Below are 15,575 nucleotides of genomic sequence, written 5' to 3'. Positions count from 1 at the left end.
CACAAACTACTTTTAGCAGCTTATACATATACACAAAACAGTTAATGGTGTGCAGAATTTCTGCTGTAAATACAAGTCACTTTTGCACAAGATTTAGATTTGACACTATTATGGGAATTTGCTAAGTGACAGAAGTATGCCTATAATTTCATGCCTTTTCTTCATCAAAGCTGTGACAATACTTCATTGTATTTACTCTAAGTTCAAAACACTTTTAAAAGGATATTAAAAATGATTTCTTCTTTCCCATTTTTGCAAAGGTAAGATTTTAAAAAGAATGAAACTGTATTTGTTTTTTCAGGGACTGTCCAATTTCAAAGATGTGTACTTTATGTTCTCAAAATAATATTGTCATAAAAAGTCCTCTACCCTTCCATCTATTAGGAACAAAGAATGGAATATATGAGTTTTCTAGATAGATATAACTAATTAGCTGGATTATATTTGTACAAATGAAGCATAACTATAAGGCAGATGTTTGATTTCAAAATATAGGTCTTTATTTTAATGAGCAGGTCTCCAGCTTTTATAGTCTGTAAGAATGCTCTCTGAAGAGTTTTGCCTCTTCCAATTTCTCCCATCTGTGATGAATGAAAATAAAATATCTCCAACATTCTCTTAACGGTTGGGTTTCCCTTAAGTTTTACTCTTTTCTTCTGCCTGTCAGTCACTATTCTCTCACATACGTTTTTATAACTGCAAAATTAGAAAGGGGAGGTCATTTAACAAAATATTTTAAGAATGTTATGAATTAAGAGTAAATACAATGAAGTATTGGTATAGCATTGATGAAGGGTAGGAGTGAAAGTACAATTTTTTCTCTGTCACTTAAATTCTCACAATAATGTTAAAAGACTATCAAAACATGATTCACATCCTCATTGTCAAGATTTTATCACATCGCCATTTCTAGTTTCAACGAGAGAAAGCGTGTCTCACCTAGCTTGGTCACCATATGTCTACCTAAAACTCAGAAGTGCTTTTGCTAAATAGAAAAGGGATATTGAACATGCCATATCAATGACTAGACTTGCCTCTGCCACCAAATATCTATGAATACTTTAGCTGTTATCTACAACACTAATTTAATTCTTGCCAACATGAATCAGTTCAAATCTGATAATGATCACATCCATGCCCAGATCTAAGATTTCTAAGTGTTATGTCGACCTCTTCATCAGTTTGGATATAAGTATCTGTGGTCTGGTGACCTATAATCTAATGAAAAAATATCTTAACATCTTGTAGCCAGTATGCAATAAATGCTGTATGAACAGGGTAGAAACATTTTCATTAAAGAAGACAAAAGAATGAAAACCTTCCAGAAGTCCCAGTTCATAGGAGTCATATAATATTTCTGGGAAGGGATTATTTTGAAAAGTGCCTGCCTTGGTAGTGGATCAAGTTACTTATGGAGAAACCAGTGTGCTCTGGGTTGACTCATGTTGTGTTGTGTCATAGACCCTGGCTCTGCTCACTGAGAAAAGTCTCCTTGCAGAGTCTGTTGTGTGGGCACGTGAGAAGTAGGACTTCACAGCTTTCACAGCAGCTTCCATCTGGTGCAGGTTTGGAGCCCAGGGTTTGCCTTAGAAATGAAACTGGCACTGTGCTTCTCAGGCCAGACTTGTGGTTTCTTTGGCAATGTAAGTTCCTATTTGGCTTTGCATCTATTTTCATTCAGTTAGTTCTAAGGGCAAGTGAACACATGAAAAACCTTGTCTAGACAAAGCACTGAATCCTGCTTTGTCTCGTATCAATGTCTTTGTGCTGAGCCCTTTCCTCTCTCTTAATGTTGGCAAATGTGAGGACATCTAAAATTACAGGCTTTGGTGGGATGGTGACATCTAATATTTGATATATAGCTTTGGGCTACCTTCTATTGTCTGGCAGGCTTATACTGAGACTGCTAGAAAATTCTTGCAGTCTTATCTCCCTTTAAGGCTGCTTCTTCACAGCCACCTATTTACAATGAGCCTCAGTTAACCTGTCTCTTATGTAATTTGGTAAAAGTCAAAAACAGCAGCCAACACACAGTTACATTTTGAGGTTTACAAAATAGTTCTACTAACACTCAGCCTCTTAGTAACAGGGGCAGCTATTGAGAATAATACATAGTTTCATAAAATATTTTACCACAGGCCAACAAATAACTAGAGTCCTTTGCCTTCTGCCATGCATATCTTGTCAAGGTCATATATTTTAACTCACTTTAAAAAAATAAACGTATTTATTTATTTTTGGCTGCATCGTGTCTTCATTGCTTCACATGGGCTTTCTCTAGTTGTGGCGAGCAGGGGCTACTCTTCGTTGCAGTGCATGGGTTTCTCAATACAGTGGCTTCTCTTGTTGTGGAGCATGGTCTCTAGGCACATGGCTTCAGTAGTTGTGGCATGCGGGCTTCAGTAGTTGTGGCTCACGGGCTCCAGAGCGCAGGCTCAGTAGTTGTAGCACACGGGCTTAGTTGCTCTGCGGCATGCGGGATCTTCCTGGACCAGGGCTCGAACCCGAGTCCCCTGCATTGGCAGGCAGATTCTTAACCACTGCACCACCAGGGAAGCTCCAACTGACTTTTTTTTTTTTTTCTGTATGCGGGCCTCTCACTGTTGTGGCCTCTCCTGTTGCGGAGCACAGGCTCCGGACACACAGGCTAAGCGGCCATGGCTCATGGGCCTAGTGGCTCCACGGCATGTGGCATCTTCCTGGACCGGGGCTCGAACCTGAGTCCCCTGCATTGGCAGGCAGATTCTTAACCACTGCACCACCAGGAAAGCCCCCAACTGACTTTTGATATCACCTTCTGTATCAGTTCCGAATTCAGAACAATAAATGTAATCCATTTTAATTATTGTAAGTTAGATATATTTAGTTGTAAAATATAGTGTATTTACAATATTGTTGAAAGGGATAGAGGAGCAAGGTCTAGGCAGGCACTCCACAAATGAATTGTGCTAGACACAATTATCCATCAAGTAATGTACCACCTATCAGGCCAACACAAGAGCTATTGATTTAAGAACTCTTTAACCATTGCAGCTATATAAGGATGGAAAAGTAAAAATAAGAAGCTGACATGTCTACCATTAGGATTGAAATGAAAGATGGATAATGAACACTGTAACAGTGATACAGTGTAAAATGTTCTCCAAAATCTTGCCTAGCAAGCCAAAAACTTGCAAAAAGAAGTAGGAAAATAACCTCTGCATTAATTGTGTCATCCATATTTTGTGTAAGGGCATCTAGTCAGTAAAAGCCCAATTTGCATGTAGAACTCTAGCTACAAAAGTGTTCAGGAAACGTAGCTTTCATACTAAGTCTCTGTGGTACAGAAAGGCATCCTAAAAGCTATGTGGAAAAGAATATCACAATAATTGCTACGTTATATCTCTTTGGCAGCTCAGAATCCATGCACATCTTTCTATTTAAATGTCAAAAGAGAAATAATAGTAATAAAAATTTATTTTGCCTAAAATGAATAATTATGTAATATAGACCCAATCTTTTATCAGTGGGACAGATCCATCTCAAAGTAATAGTCAATATTCTTCTAGGTAGCCTACATTATTATTTTATAATATGAAGATAAAATTGTAATTTAACCACTATGAAAATAACCTAGATTATTTTTAAATAAGAGGAAAGAGGGGAAAATAGTAATTAATATTTGTAGATATATACATAAAAGAGAAATATAATTCATATAGGTACTACAGTCAGGTCCACTTGTAAAGTTATTTACTGTTAGGTATACCATACCACCTAGCTGATGTCATTAGTATCATATGCATTATATATATATTATTGGGTTGGCCAAAAGTTTCATTCAGTTTTTTTCCATAAGATGGCTCTGCGAGCACTTAGTTGTCTTTAACTTCCTTCGAAACAATTTTTTTAGATTGTATGTGCAGTGTATGGAGAAGGTGCTGTGACTGATCGAACGTGTCAAAAATGGTTTGCCAAGTTTTGTGCTGGAGGTTTCTTATTGGACAATGCCCCATGGTAGTGTAGACCAGTTGAAGTTGATAGCGATCAAATCGAGACATTAACTGAGAACAATCAACATTATACCACTCAGGAGATAGCCGACATACTCAAAATATCCAAATCAAGTGTTGAAAATCATTTGCACCAGCTTGGTTATGTTCATCGTTTCGATGTTTGGGTTCCACATAAGTTAAGTGAAAAAAACCTTCTTGACCATATTTCCACATGAGATTCTCTACTTAAACATAATGAAAACGTTCCATTTTTAAAATAAATTGTAATGGGCAATGAAAAGTGGATACTGTACAATAATGTGGAATGGAAGAGATCGTGGGGCAAGTGAAATGAACCACCATCAACCACACCAATGGCCAATCTTCATCCAAAGAAGTTGATGTATATATGGTGGGATTGAAAGGGAGTCCTCTCTTATAAGCTCCTTCCGGAAAACCAAATGATTAATTGCAATAAGTACTGCTCCCAATTAGACCAGCTGAAAACAGCACTCGATGAAAAGCGTCCAGAATTAGTTAACAGAAAATGCACAATCTTACATCAGGCTAACGCAAGACGGCATGTTTCTTTGATGACCAGGCGAAAACTGTTACAGCTTGTCTGGGAAGTTCTGATTCATCTGTCATATTCACCAGACATTGCACCTTCAAATTTCCATCTATTTTGGTCTTTACAAAATTCTCTTACTGGAAAAAATTTCAATTCCCTGGAAGACTGTAAAATGCACCTGGAACAGATCTTTGCTCAAAAATATAAAAAGTTTTGGGAAGACGGAATTATGAAGTTGCCTGAAAAATGTCAGAAGGTAGTGGAACAAAAGGGTGAATACGTTGTTCAATAAAGTTCTTGGTGAAAATGAAAAACGTGTCTTTTATATTTACTTAAAAACTTAAGACACTTTTTGGCCAACCCAATAATTTATGTATTATGGCAATTTTCTATCAGATGTAAGTAAATGATTGAAAATCTTGAAGAAAGCAGCATCCTTTTCTAGCTCAGGGAAAGACACTCTAGGTACTAGGTTATCTCTGATATAAAGTTGTGTCCCAGGGGTATAACCAAACACCTCTAAGCAGGCTAATTACATTAGATTCTTTTGATTATAGATGGAGCAGTGATTTGTCCTCACTATAGACATTAATTCTGATTATAGATTTGTCTTCTCAGCCCAAAACACTTCTTCCAAAATTGTCACCTGTGAACTTAATAAATGCATTCTTTACAATAATTGTATCCTACACAACGTTGTTTCTAACTAAGGAATTTAATTTACAACTGTAGAAACAATGGTCAATAAAAATAAAACAGCTGTCTGTTTCTACCACTGCTAACAAGACCTTGGTTGGTACATAAAATCTGCCTGAATGTGATATGTGGGGTTGAAATAAAAAATTTCTTAAAATCATGATCATGTTATTTTCTGGTGAGCAAAATGACCCCCTAAAGATATAATAAAATGGTTTTTATTTTAAACTACTAAGTTTTGGGGTAGTTTGTTACACAACAATAAATAACCATGAAGGTATGATGGCCCCAAGATTAGCACTAGTTGTGAGATCTTACTTCATCTGGATAGAGTTGATAAAGTTAAGAGTGCACTTCCTAATCCCCTTCTCTCTATCTCTCTTCTTTCCTTCTCTCCTTCTTCCCTCCCTCCCTCCTTCCTTCCTTATTTCCTTTCTTCTCTTACTTTCTTCATTCTTTATTCTTTCCTTACTCTCATCTTTCCTCCCTTCCTCTTCCTTCCTACCTCCCTGTATTCTTTCTGTCTAATATTTCTCAGTCCTGTACTCTGAAGGAGATACATGAAGACTGTCAGAGCCACCAATCTTGTTTGCTCGTACTCATTATTAGTTTTATGTTATGTCCTGTTTGACTAGAGTATAGGTAACCTGTACTTAACCCTCCTAAACCTTATTCAATATTTCCCACAGTCTTATTTTAATTAATTAATTAATTTTTGGCTGCATTAGGTCTTCGTTGCTGTGCACGGTCTTTCTCTAGTTGTGGCAAGCGGGAGCTGCTCTTTGTTGCAGTGTGTGGGCTTCTCATTGTAGTGGCTTTCTTGCTGAGCATGGGCTCTAGGCATACAGGCTTCAGTAGTTGTGGCACGCAGGCTCATAGTTGTGGCTCAGGAGCTCTAGAGCTCAGGCTCACTGGTTGTGGCACATGGTCTTAGTTGCTCCACGGCACGTGGGATCTTCCGGGGCCAGGGCTTGAACCCATGTCCCCTGCATTGGCATGGTGGATTCTTAACCACTGTGCCGCCAGGGAAGTCCTTTCCCACAGTTTTAAAAGTGTCAGTCCTTATTCTGCCATCATTGGGCTAGTCTGGGGCCATGAATGAGTAAAAGAAAGGACCTAGGGTCAGCAGCAGAGGTGTACCCTTTCCCTAGTTTATCATATCTACAATGAGTTGCCTTTCTGTGTTACTAATCTGTATTTTACATTCTCTAACACATTCACATAAATAGTTTACTCCTCCTATAGCTTTTGCCAAAGCAGGAATTAGGAGCCCAGTCTTAGACTGTGTCATGATCAAGTTGCAGGGTTGTGGGGTAGCCTAGAGTTTAATGTATTTGGGTATGCTGCTTTAGCCAATTTATTGGGTCACTTATAGTGCCAACTTTGAGTGGAGGTCAGAATAATGGAAAGATTTCTATCTGGTGTAGGCTATAGTTAGAACAAGACTCTTCTTCTCTGCCATTATGGGTGGAAATAATGGGAATTGGTAATAAAGAGCTTTGGGATAGAAAAACATTGATATCTTATGGACTAATAAATTTGGGGCCAGCATCTTAGCATATATTTATGGTCAATGAAAGCACTAGGAAAAGAGAGGTGAGGAAATTCTTCTTAATAAACATTATGGATTAGAAGATTTATTCTGTGGATGTCAATTAATGAATTTATGAACAAGCCATTATAGTTGAAGAATGGAGGAAATGCTACTGTTGAACAGCAGAGCTGCATAAAACAGCATCTGATAGTGTCACTGCTGATAGGTTCCCATTGCTGGAAGCATCTTCCACCCCATCTCCCACCCCACATTAAGACACTCATCGACAACAATTTTATATGAAAACATATAAAATTATATACTCTCAGAAATCATAGATCTTACATATCATGAAATTTATTAATAGAAACAGATATGAGCAAAAATCAGGCATCAGGCATAGGAATAACATTTTCCTCTCTTGCAATGCCCTGAACTTTTAAATTATTTCTTTTAAGCATTGGTATGTATTTTGGTTTCAGAGATGCAGGCTAACATTGATTATATGTGGTAGATGTGAGCTCAAAGGAAGCTGTTTAAATTTGAGACTTAGTTTTAATACTCTATTAATCATGTAAGCTGGAGAGTGTACACACATAACCTCTACTTTATAGTCAGATTTGTTTCAGAGAAGCAGTCTAGATGAACCAAGTAGACTCTGATAAAGTCATATTATATAATTTCATTGGTTATTTTCCTTATAGTAAATTATTTTAGCATTTTTACAGGGAGGTTTACAAGGACAATACAGATGTAGGTGTCTACAAGGAGAAAGTGAATAAGTTACATACATGCTATGGATTTTTCCCTTTCTAGGTTCTGTACCTTGGGAGTAAGAAGAACAGACAGAAACTAATTAATTATATTGGAATTTTTCCATAATGGTGGGGGCAGTGGGATTAGACATATTCTGCCTTGTACACATTATCCTGCCCATCATGTTTCTGTATTCATATATTCACTGGATGTGTTAAAACTTATTAAACCATACAAGTTTGCTTTTAAAGAAAAAAAAAACACTTTTTCAGTGAAAGAAACACAGAAAAGAACTGAAGCCATGTGACTTACCTGTCTTATCATATGCTACATTAACCAGAAAATATAGTGTTATATTTTATTGAAATGTTAGAAGACTATAGCATATGAGATTAAAGGTGCTGTTTTATCAGGACACTGTATATTTTTTGACCTAATAAGAAAAAAGTGTTCAGTTCTTCCCATTTTCAGATTTCATGGATTTTAAAATCCATGTGTTGGAAGTGGGAATGAGTTCCCTCACAAATACACCTTATTAATCACCAGTAAATTTTTACCATTCTTGCCAAGTGAAAATGTTAGAACTTACATTATGGATCACCACAATGGTCCCATCGTTGTTGGAAATTAAGCCTGCCACCTGTCTCTTTGGGGACCCTCATGACTCAGTCAATAGGTAAACTGTGCAGTTTTATCACTCTCTGAAATGACTAATCCTGATGAGCAGAGGAACAAAACTTTCTATAATATGGGAGGATATGGAGATATGAGAATGGAATATAGGGATTCCTGAGGTTATGCATCATATCACAACATCAAGTGATAAAAGAGTAACTCCTGGTATTTGGTTAATTTTTCAAATTTCATAATATCAGTGTAATGCTTTTCTTCTTGCTGCATCACACCTGGAGGATCATAACAAGGGATTTTCCTTCTCATCAGCCACTAACAGTTAAAGTATAAGCATCAAAAGTAGCATCAGTCAGTAACATTGTTCATCCTAGGGTATTTAAGCTGAAACCAGTGAGACAGAGAGAAGAGAGAGAGGGGAGAGAGAGATGAAAGAGAAGGTGAAGCTCCCTTTTCATATCTGTCTGTGGCAAGGGCAGCACCCAGCAATGGTACTAGGAGTTTCCTGACCAAATTGTCTCTGCAGTGTGGTCTGTGAAATATCTTTATTTTTTTCTAATTTCTAAATATCTATACTGGTATTATTTATCATCATAATCATTAATTATATGATCCACTTATATCACACCAATAAAACCCCTATTTAAGATAACCAGAATTAGCTTCTATTGTTTACAAAAGATAATATGGATTGATATTGTCTTTTTGTGTTCAGTGTTGTTTTTGCAAATTTTGTTGCCAGATTCTTATTCCTTTTTAAGTAACTATTTTTTTCTTCCTGGAAACATCTCTACACGTGTTGCTTTTAAATTTTTATTTTTTTTTCTTCTGCTTTGAAACAATATTTTTACAGGTTTACTTGTTTTAATAGCATCTCATTTACCCCATTTTTCTCCCTATGCAATCCCTGTTAGAAGGATAAGTGAAATTTTGGATCATCTGGTATGTTACATTTTCATTCACAATTTTCATATTTTTGTTCATATCACTTGCATTTTAGAAGAAAAATCAATTTCTGCCTTCAAAATCAGATTTTCATTGTCATCTATGTTCATAGTGTTATTCAGTCCATTAATTGAATTTTTTTTTCCAACTTAGAAAAAATGTACTAAAATTTCAAAAATCTGATTATTTCTACTAGATAATAGCTTGTTTTTCTTACTTTTATGGATATTTGATACATTATAATTATAACATTTAACATTTTAAATTTCTCACTTGAAAATATCCTTTTAGAGTTAAATTTTCTGTAATTTCATTACTCACATTCATTTGGTTTTCCCAAAATGTTTAATTTCCTGTTCTATTGTTTTTTTTTTTTTTTTTGGCAGTTGAAAATCAGTATTTGCTTGTTCTTAAATGTAGGATTTGATTATACTAGTATATTTAGTAGTATATTTATATACTAGTTACAATATATAAATAAATAGTAGTATATAGTAATGTATTTAATATCCCAATTTATAAATCCCTTTTAGGTTCTGGATCTCCAAATCAAATGCTACTATATATTGAGACTTTCTCTCTTTGGTCACAATATTAGTTGAAACCTGATGATCTTAAATTAAAAATAGGGTAGAGAAAGTTATTTCTAATGTGGTATCTTTATAATCTGGGTATAAATGTTGTATTTGAAAAGTATGAGAGTGCTTTATTTAAATCAATTAACTTATTTTAAAGGGATTGGTACCATGTTTTACAATGGGTAACCTAGCTCTTAACTTTATAGATGTTCTATACCAAGCTTCTCAAATTTTGATTATTCACAAACTATCTTGAAATTTTGTCAATTATACCTCTATAAAACTGACAAAAAGAACAAGATGATACTGCTTTAAATAGAAAAAAAAAAACAGTAATGAACATCACCATATATATTTCCAAAGTTATTTGAATTGGCATACAGGATTGCTTGTCAGTGAAGCTACTGTTATACCTGCTGGAATCCCATGATAAAATTGTGATATTTTACTGACTAGAAGACATTAACTCAAGTCCTTAGGGACCTGCAGGATCCATATCTGGCCTCAATGCTCCACCACTCCCTGCTCAGCTCCTAGTCTGTAATGTTGAAAGGATCACCTTCAGTCGCTCTTGATCTAATGGGCATCTAGACTCTCCTTTAGTATGTCAAGAGTTGCTGGAAAGCATTGTTAGTTCTTGGTATTGTTTTACTTCTTATACTATTAGCTAGAGTAAATGCTATGAAAAATAAACCTCTTGAGTTTACCTTTGGAGAAACCTGATCTTTGTAAGACTAAATAATCCTCGTCTGCTGACCAGCTTAGGAGATGTATGGCATTTGGGCTATAAAAGTCTCTTAGTTTCTGGATCTTGAGGCCTTTGGATCCTAATTTCCTAAGAAATTATTATTTAACTAGTGGCACTGTCATATATCTGACCCCAGGTACACTATTATTCCTCTCTTGCATCTCCAATATCTGTGACCTATAATTAGGAACTCATCCTAAAACTTGCACTGGAGTTGTTGTTTTCCACGTACCTTTTTGTCTTTCTCTGGTCTCCTGGAATTATCTGGAAATATTTAGGATAGCACCTGGATCCTAGCACCAAACAGATACTTAACTTACTTATTAAGCAGCTCTATATTTTTCTAATCTGTTGGGAGTTATCATTGCTATTGCCTATCAGCATAGGGAGAAGTCCAGGGGGAGCTAATTGTATTACATTAATAAATGTCCCTTTTGTCTTACTCCAGATTTTGCTATTGCTCTTTTTTATTAGTTTACTGTAAGTTTAAGGATTCCTGGCATTAATCTTATTCTGTATTTGTTTTCTCCAGAGCTTAATTTGAACTGTGATTCTTCGTTCTATTCTCTCTGCCTATCTGTTCTTTTAGCCATCTATCTATTTATCTACTTGTAATTTATTTATCAACTATGAAGATTAAAACATACAATACTAAAGTAGAAAGAATGGTATGAATCTCTAAAGACTCATCACCCAAATTATTCAGCTTGCTATCAGAAGTTTGTTGCCTTAGCTTTATCTAACCTGTTTTGTATTTGTTAGCTTTTCACTACTGAAATAGTTTACAGCAAGTCCCCTTCTTTATGCCATTGCCTCTCTATATCAGTTTACATCTCTTAAAAAATGCCTATTTTATTACATAGGAGCAATGCTATCATGACCCATGAAATTAAAAATAAGTTCTTGGTATCATTTGATATCTACTTTACATTAAATTTCCCAATGGTTACAAAGTATACCTTCATACTTTGATTTGTTTGAGTCAGGATTTCAATGTTTGACTCTTTGTGACTTTATTTAACTTATAATTCTATTTACCATGTCCCTGTGGGTAAGAAGTAAAAGTTACTTCTAATGGTTTAATAAGATTTTAGTTCAAATGTTGTGGTTAGGAATGCTTTAGAAGTTGTGCTATGTACTCCATATTTGTCAAATCCCAAATAATAATTGATTGTCTCATTCTTAGTGATGTTAAGCTTGAATATTAGATTTATGAAGTTTTCTATCAACATTTTATAAAAATAGTTACACATTAAGAATCTTTGTTTGAATTAGTGTTTCAATAGGGTTTCTAAACTTCTGATTTTCCAGTTCTTTCCACAATTCTTAGCTGGACTTCTGTAGAGAATAATTCCTCTCATCAGCTAGGGCTATTTTGTTAACCAGAAATATAGTTATTTCAGAAAAGACTAATTATTTCTCTTTGTTTGACACTTTGATTACAATATTGGTGACCTAGTTGCTTCCCATAGTAAAACTGGAGTTTTTTATATTCAATCTGAATCAACTTTAGTCATTTTTTAAAACGCTCAAATCCCTTCTTCAATCAAGTGAACCCCTTCAATCTATCTTTGAAAAGTTATTTGCTTTGTGGCACAAATATTCTACTCTCATTTCATACATCTTGACAAGATCCAGGATTTGTCATTTCTTCAAGGAGTCTTGGCTCCTTTAAGTGGGGAATATATCTGGAGACCATATCTAAGCATTAGTCATGCTTGTTTCTACTGAGCTATTATTGCTTCTTGGTCCTTACATGGGTAGAACTAAACATTTATTTTCTAAAGACAAGCCCCTAATGATATTTCAAATTTAAATTTTAAGGGATTTAGTAAATTACTTCATTTTAAGAGAATCTCTTTAAAAAAAGTTTTAAATTTATTTTCTTTTTGGCTGCATTGGGTCTTTATTGCTGCATGCAGACTTTCTCTAGTTGCGGCGAGCGGGGGCTACTCCTCGTTGCTGTGCGCAAGCTTCTCATTGTGGTGGCTTCTCTTGCTGCAGAGCACAGGCTCTAGGTGTGCGGTTTCAGTAGTTGTGGCACATGAGCTCAGTATTTGTGGCTCTCAGGCTCTAGCGTGCAGGTTCAGTATTGTGGCACACAGGCTTAGTTGCTCCACGACATGTGCGATCTTCCCAGACCAGGGCTCAAACCCGTGTCCCCTGCATTGGCAGGCAGATTCTTAACCACTGTGCCACCAGGGAAGTCCAAATTACTTCATTTTATACTTTCTTTTCTGTTATGCTCATGTCCTGGTTCTGAACAGCATTAATAAGGTAATTTATCTGCTTTATTCAAATATATATACAATATGTGAAGGATATATACATTTCTAAATATGAATGTAACTACTAACAATAAAACTATGGATTGAGGTGAACACTTTTCTTGCCTTTTCTGCCTGTTAACTTTATATCTTACTATTTAACTGGATTCTGTTATTGTTTGCAGTCATTTCTTCATATATTTTTTGTTTCCCCAAATTCATTTTTTTTGTTTGTCACAGAACTTTATAACTTTTCCATTACAATCAATATCTCTCCAATTGCCTTTGTCTAGTTGCACTGGCTAAAACTCCTAATACCACTTCAAATATTAGTTGCAAAAGCATTTACTATAGTGCAGCAGCTGTTGTAAATTTCTATTCAGGAGTATTAGCAGCATCTGAATTTTTAAAATTTTTATTTTATATTGGAGTATAGTTGATTAATGATGTTGTGTTAGTTTCAAGTGTATAGCAAAGTGATTCAGTTATACATTTACATGTATTTATTCTTTTTCAAATTATTTTCCCATTTAGGTTATTACAGAATACTGAGCAGAGTTCCCTGTGCTATACAGTAGGTCCTTGTTGGTTGTCTATTTTAAATATAGCATTGTGTACATGTCAATCCCAAACTCCCAGTTATCTCTCCCCCCACCCTTCCTTATATTACCGCTTTTCTTTTTAATAAATTTTCCATCCTCATTTCCTTCTATTCTTTTTCTTCTATGCTTACCAAATTATTTGTACATAATTCCTTCTATGTCTGATGTCCACACTGTCTCTTCAAACTGTGGTTTTTGTCTTTTAGCATGCCTTGTAATTCTTTTGTTGCTGTTGAAAGTGGGACAGAGTATACTGGGCTAAAGGCACTGAGGTAAAAAGGTTTCAGTATGAGGCTTCAGGTTTATCTCTCTATGAGGTAAACTGTGTTTATTGTTTCCTGTAGCTTGGTGTAAGAAGCTAAATTTTCCTCTGGTGGTTTTTGTCTCCCTTGTTATCTTTGGGTGCCCCTAGAGGCTTCTTGATTTTTTTGTGGTGAATTAATAAATGTTTTATTTTTAAATAATTTTAGATCTAGAGAAGTGTCAGGAAGATAATAAGGAGAGTTCTTGTATAGTCTTTACCTAGCTACCACTAATGTTAACATCTTATATAACCATGTACATTTATCAAAACTATGAAATCAACATTGGTATAATACTATTAAGTAAACTAAAGGCCTTATTTGTATTTTATAAGTTTCCCCACAGCAGACTTTCTTTAAAGTTTTTTTTCCAGTTTTATTGAAATATAATGGACATATAACATTGTATAACATTAAGGTATATGATGTAATGATTTTTATACACATATATATTGCAAAATACGACAATAAAGTTAGTTAACACATTCTTCAACTGATATAATTATAATTTTGTTGCTGTTGTTTTATGGTAAGAAAATTAAAACTCTACTGTTATAGTAACTTTCAAGTATACAATACAGTATTGTTAATAATACCATGTTGTACTTTAGATCTGTGAAACTTATTCATCTTATGATCAATGTTTGTACGCTTTGACCAATATCTCCTCATTTCCTCCACCTATCAGCCCTTTGCAACCACCATTCTACTCTCTGTTTCTGTGAGTTTGATGTTTTCAGATTCCACATATAAGTGAGATCATACAGTATTTGTGTTTCCCTGTCTGACTTATTTCTCTTAGCATAATGCTTTCAAAATCTATCCAACTTGTTACAAATGGCAAGACTCCTCCATTTTCATAGCTGAATAATATTCCATTATCATGTGTCCACAGTGGCTGCAAAGTCTGTTGGGGTCTTCAGTGGCACCTTTAGGTCCAGGGGCTTGGGATCAGGACAAGCAGCGGTGGTGGCTGGAGTCAATGGTGTGCACACATTCAGCTGTAGGGGGCCAGATTCAGGTGCCTTATGCTATTAGAGGCCGATTGCAGACACATATGTAGTGGTGAGGGCTATGGCCAACAGCAAGGGCCAGGGACAACTGTGGGCACACTGGCAGATGCAGGCCTCTGGTTGTTGTTGGATACTCCTGTGGTTGCAGGGTCTCCCAATTGGCACATGGCAGATGGCAGGGGGCATCTCCCCATGCCCATGGGTATGATGCATGTGACAGTGGAGGCCAGTGATGGGTGTTGAGCCAGTGGGTTGGAGGGGCCAACTGCTGGCAAGCCTGGTGGTACAGGCAGTGACAAGGGATAGGGCTGTATCTAGGCCCACAAGGATCTGTGGGATCCCTATGTCAGTTTGCACACTTATGGCAGCAAGGTCTTACTTAGGGCACACAGTGGTGGATGCCAGTAACAGGGGTCTGACCAGGGACATGCAGATGCACAGCTGGGGTGAGCCCAGTGGTGCAGGCTGTGGGAGTCATGGCTGTGGGTGTGCACTTCTGCGGCTGCAGGGTCTCACATGGGCCCATGGCAGATGGCAGGGCACATCTCAACATAAGGGTCCCTGACAGGGGTCAGGCCGATGATGTGCAGGTACACAGCTGGAAGGGTTAGGCCCAAGTGCATACATGGCAGTGGGCTCAGCCATGGGGGTTTAGGCCAGTACCTTGCAAGAGAACAGCCACAAAGGGCTGGGTTGGCTGCCAGTGTAGGGGTCCTTTAATACTGGGACTTTCTAGAGATTTTAACACAAACTTGTCCATATTGAGCCTCAGGAATTCATCAATTACAGTTTAGTTGTTCTTTCTCTGTTCCTGGTTCCCACAAAACAGAAAACTTCAGTAAGCTGTGATTCTTTATCTCCTTGTCCATCTTTCCAATTCTGGGAACAGAAGTTTACCCTGACCTCAATTCTTTTATGGATCTAAGAAGAGATGTATATTTTTAGTTTGTTCATCCTTT

Source organism: Globicephala melas, chromosome 18 (assembly GCF_963455315.2).
Source record: "Globicephala melas chromosome 18, mGloMel1.2, whole genome shotgun sequence".
Classification (NCBI taxonomy): Eukaryota; Metazoa; Chordata; class Mammalia; order Artiodactyla; family Delphinidae; genus Globicephala; species Globicephala melas.
Note: the sequence above shows the minus strand (reverse complement) of the source record.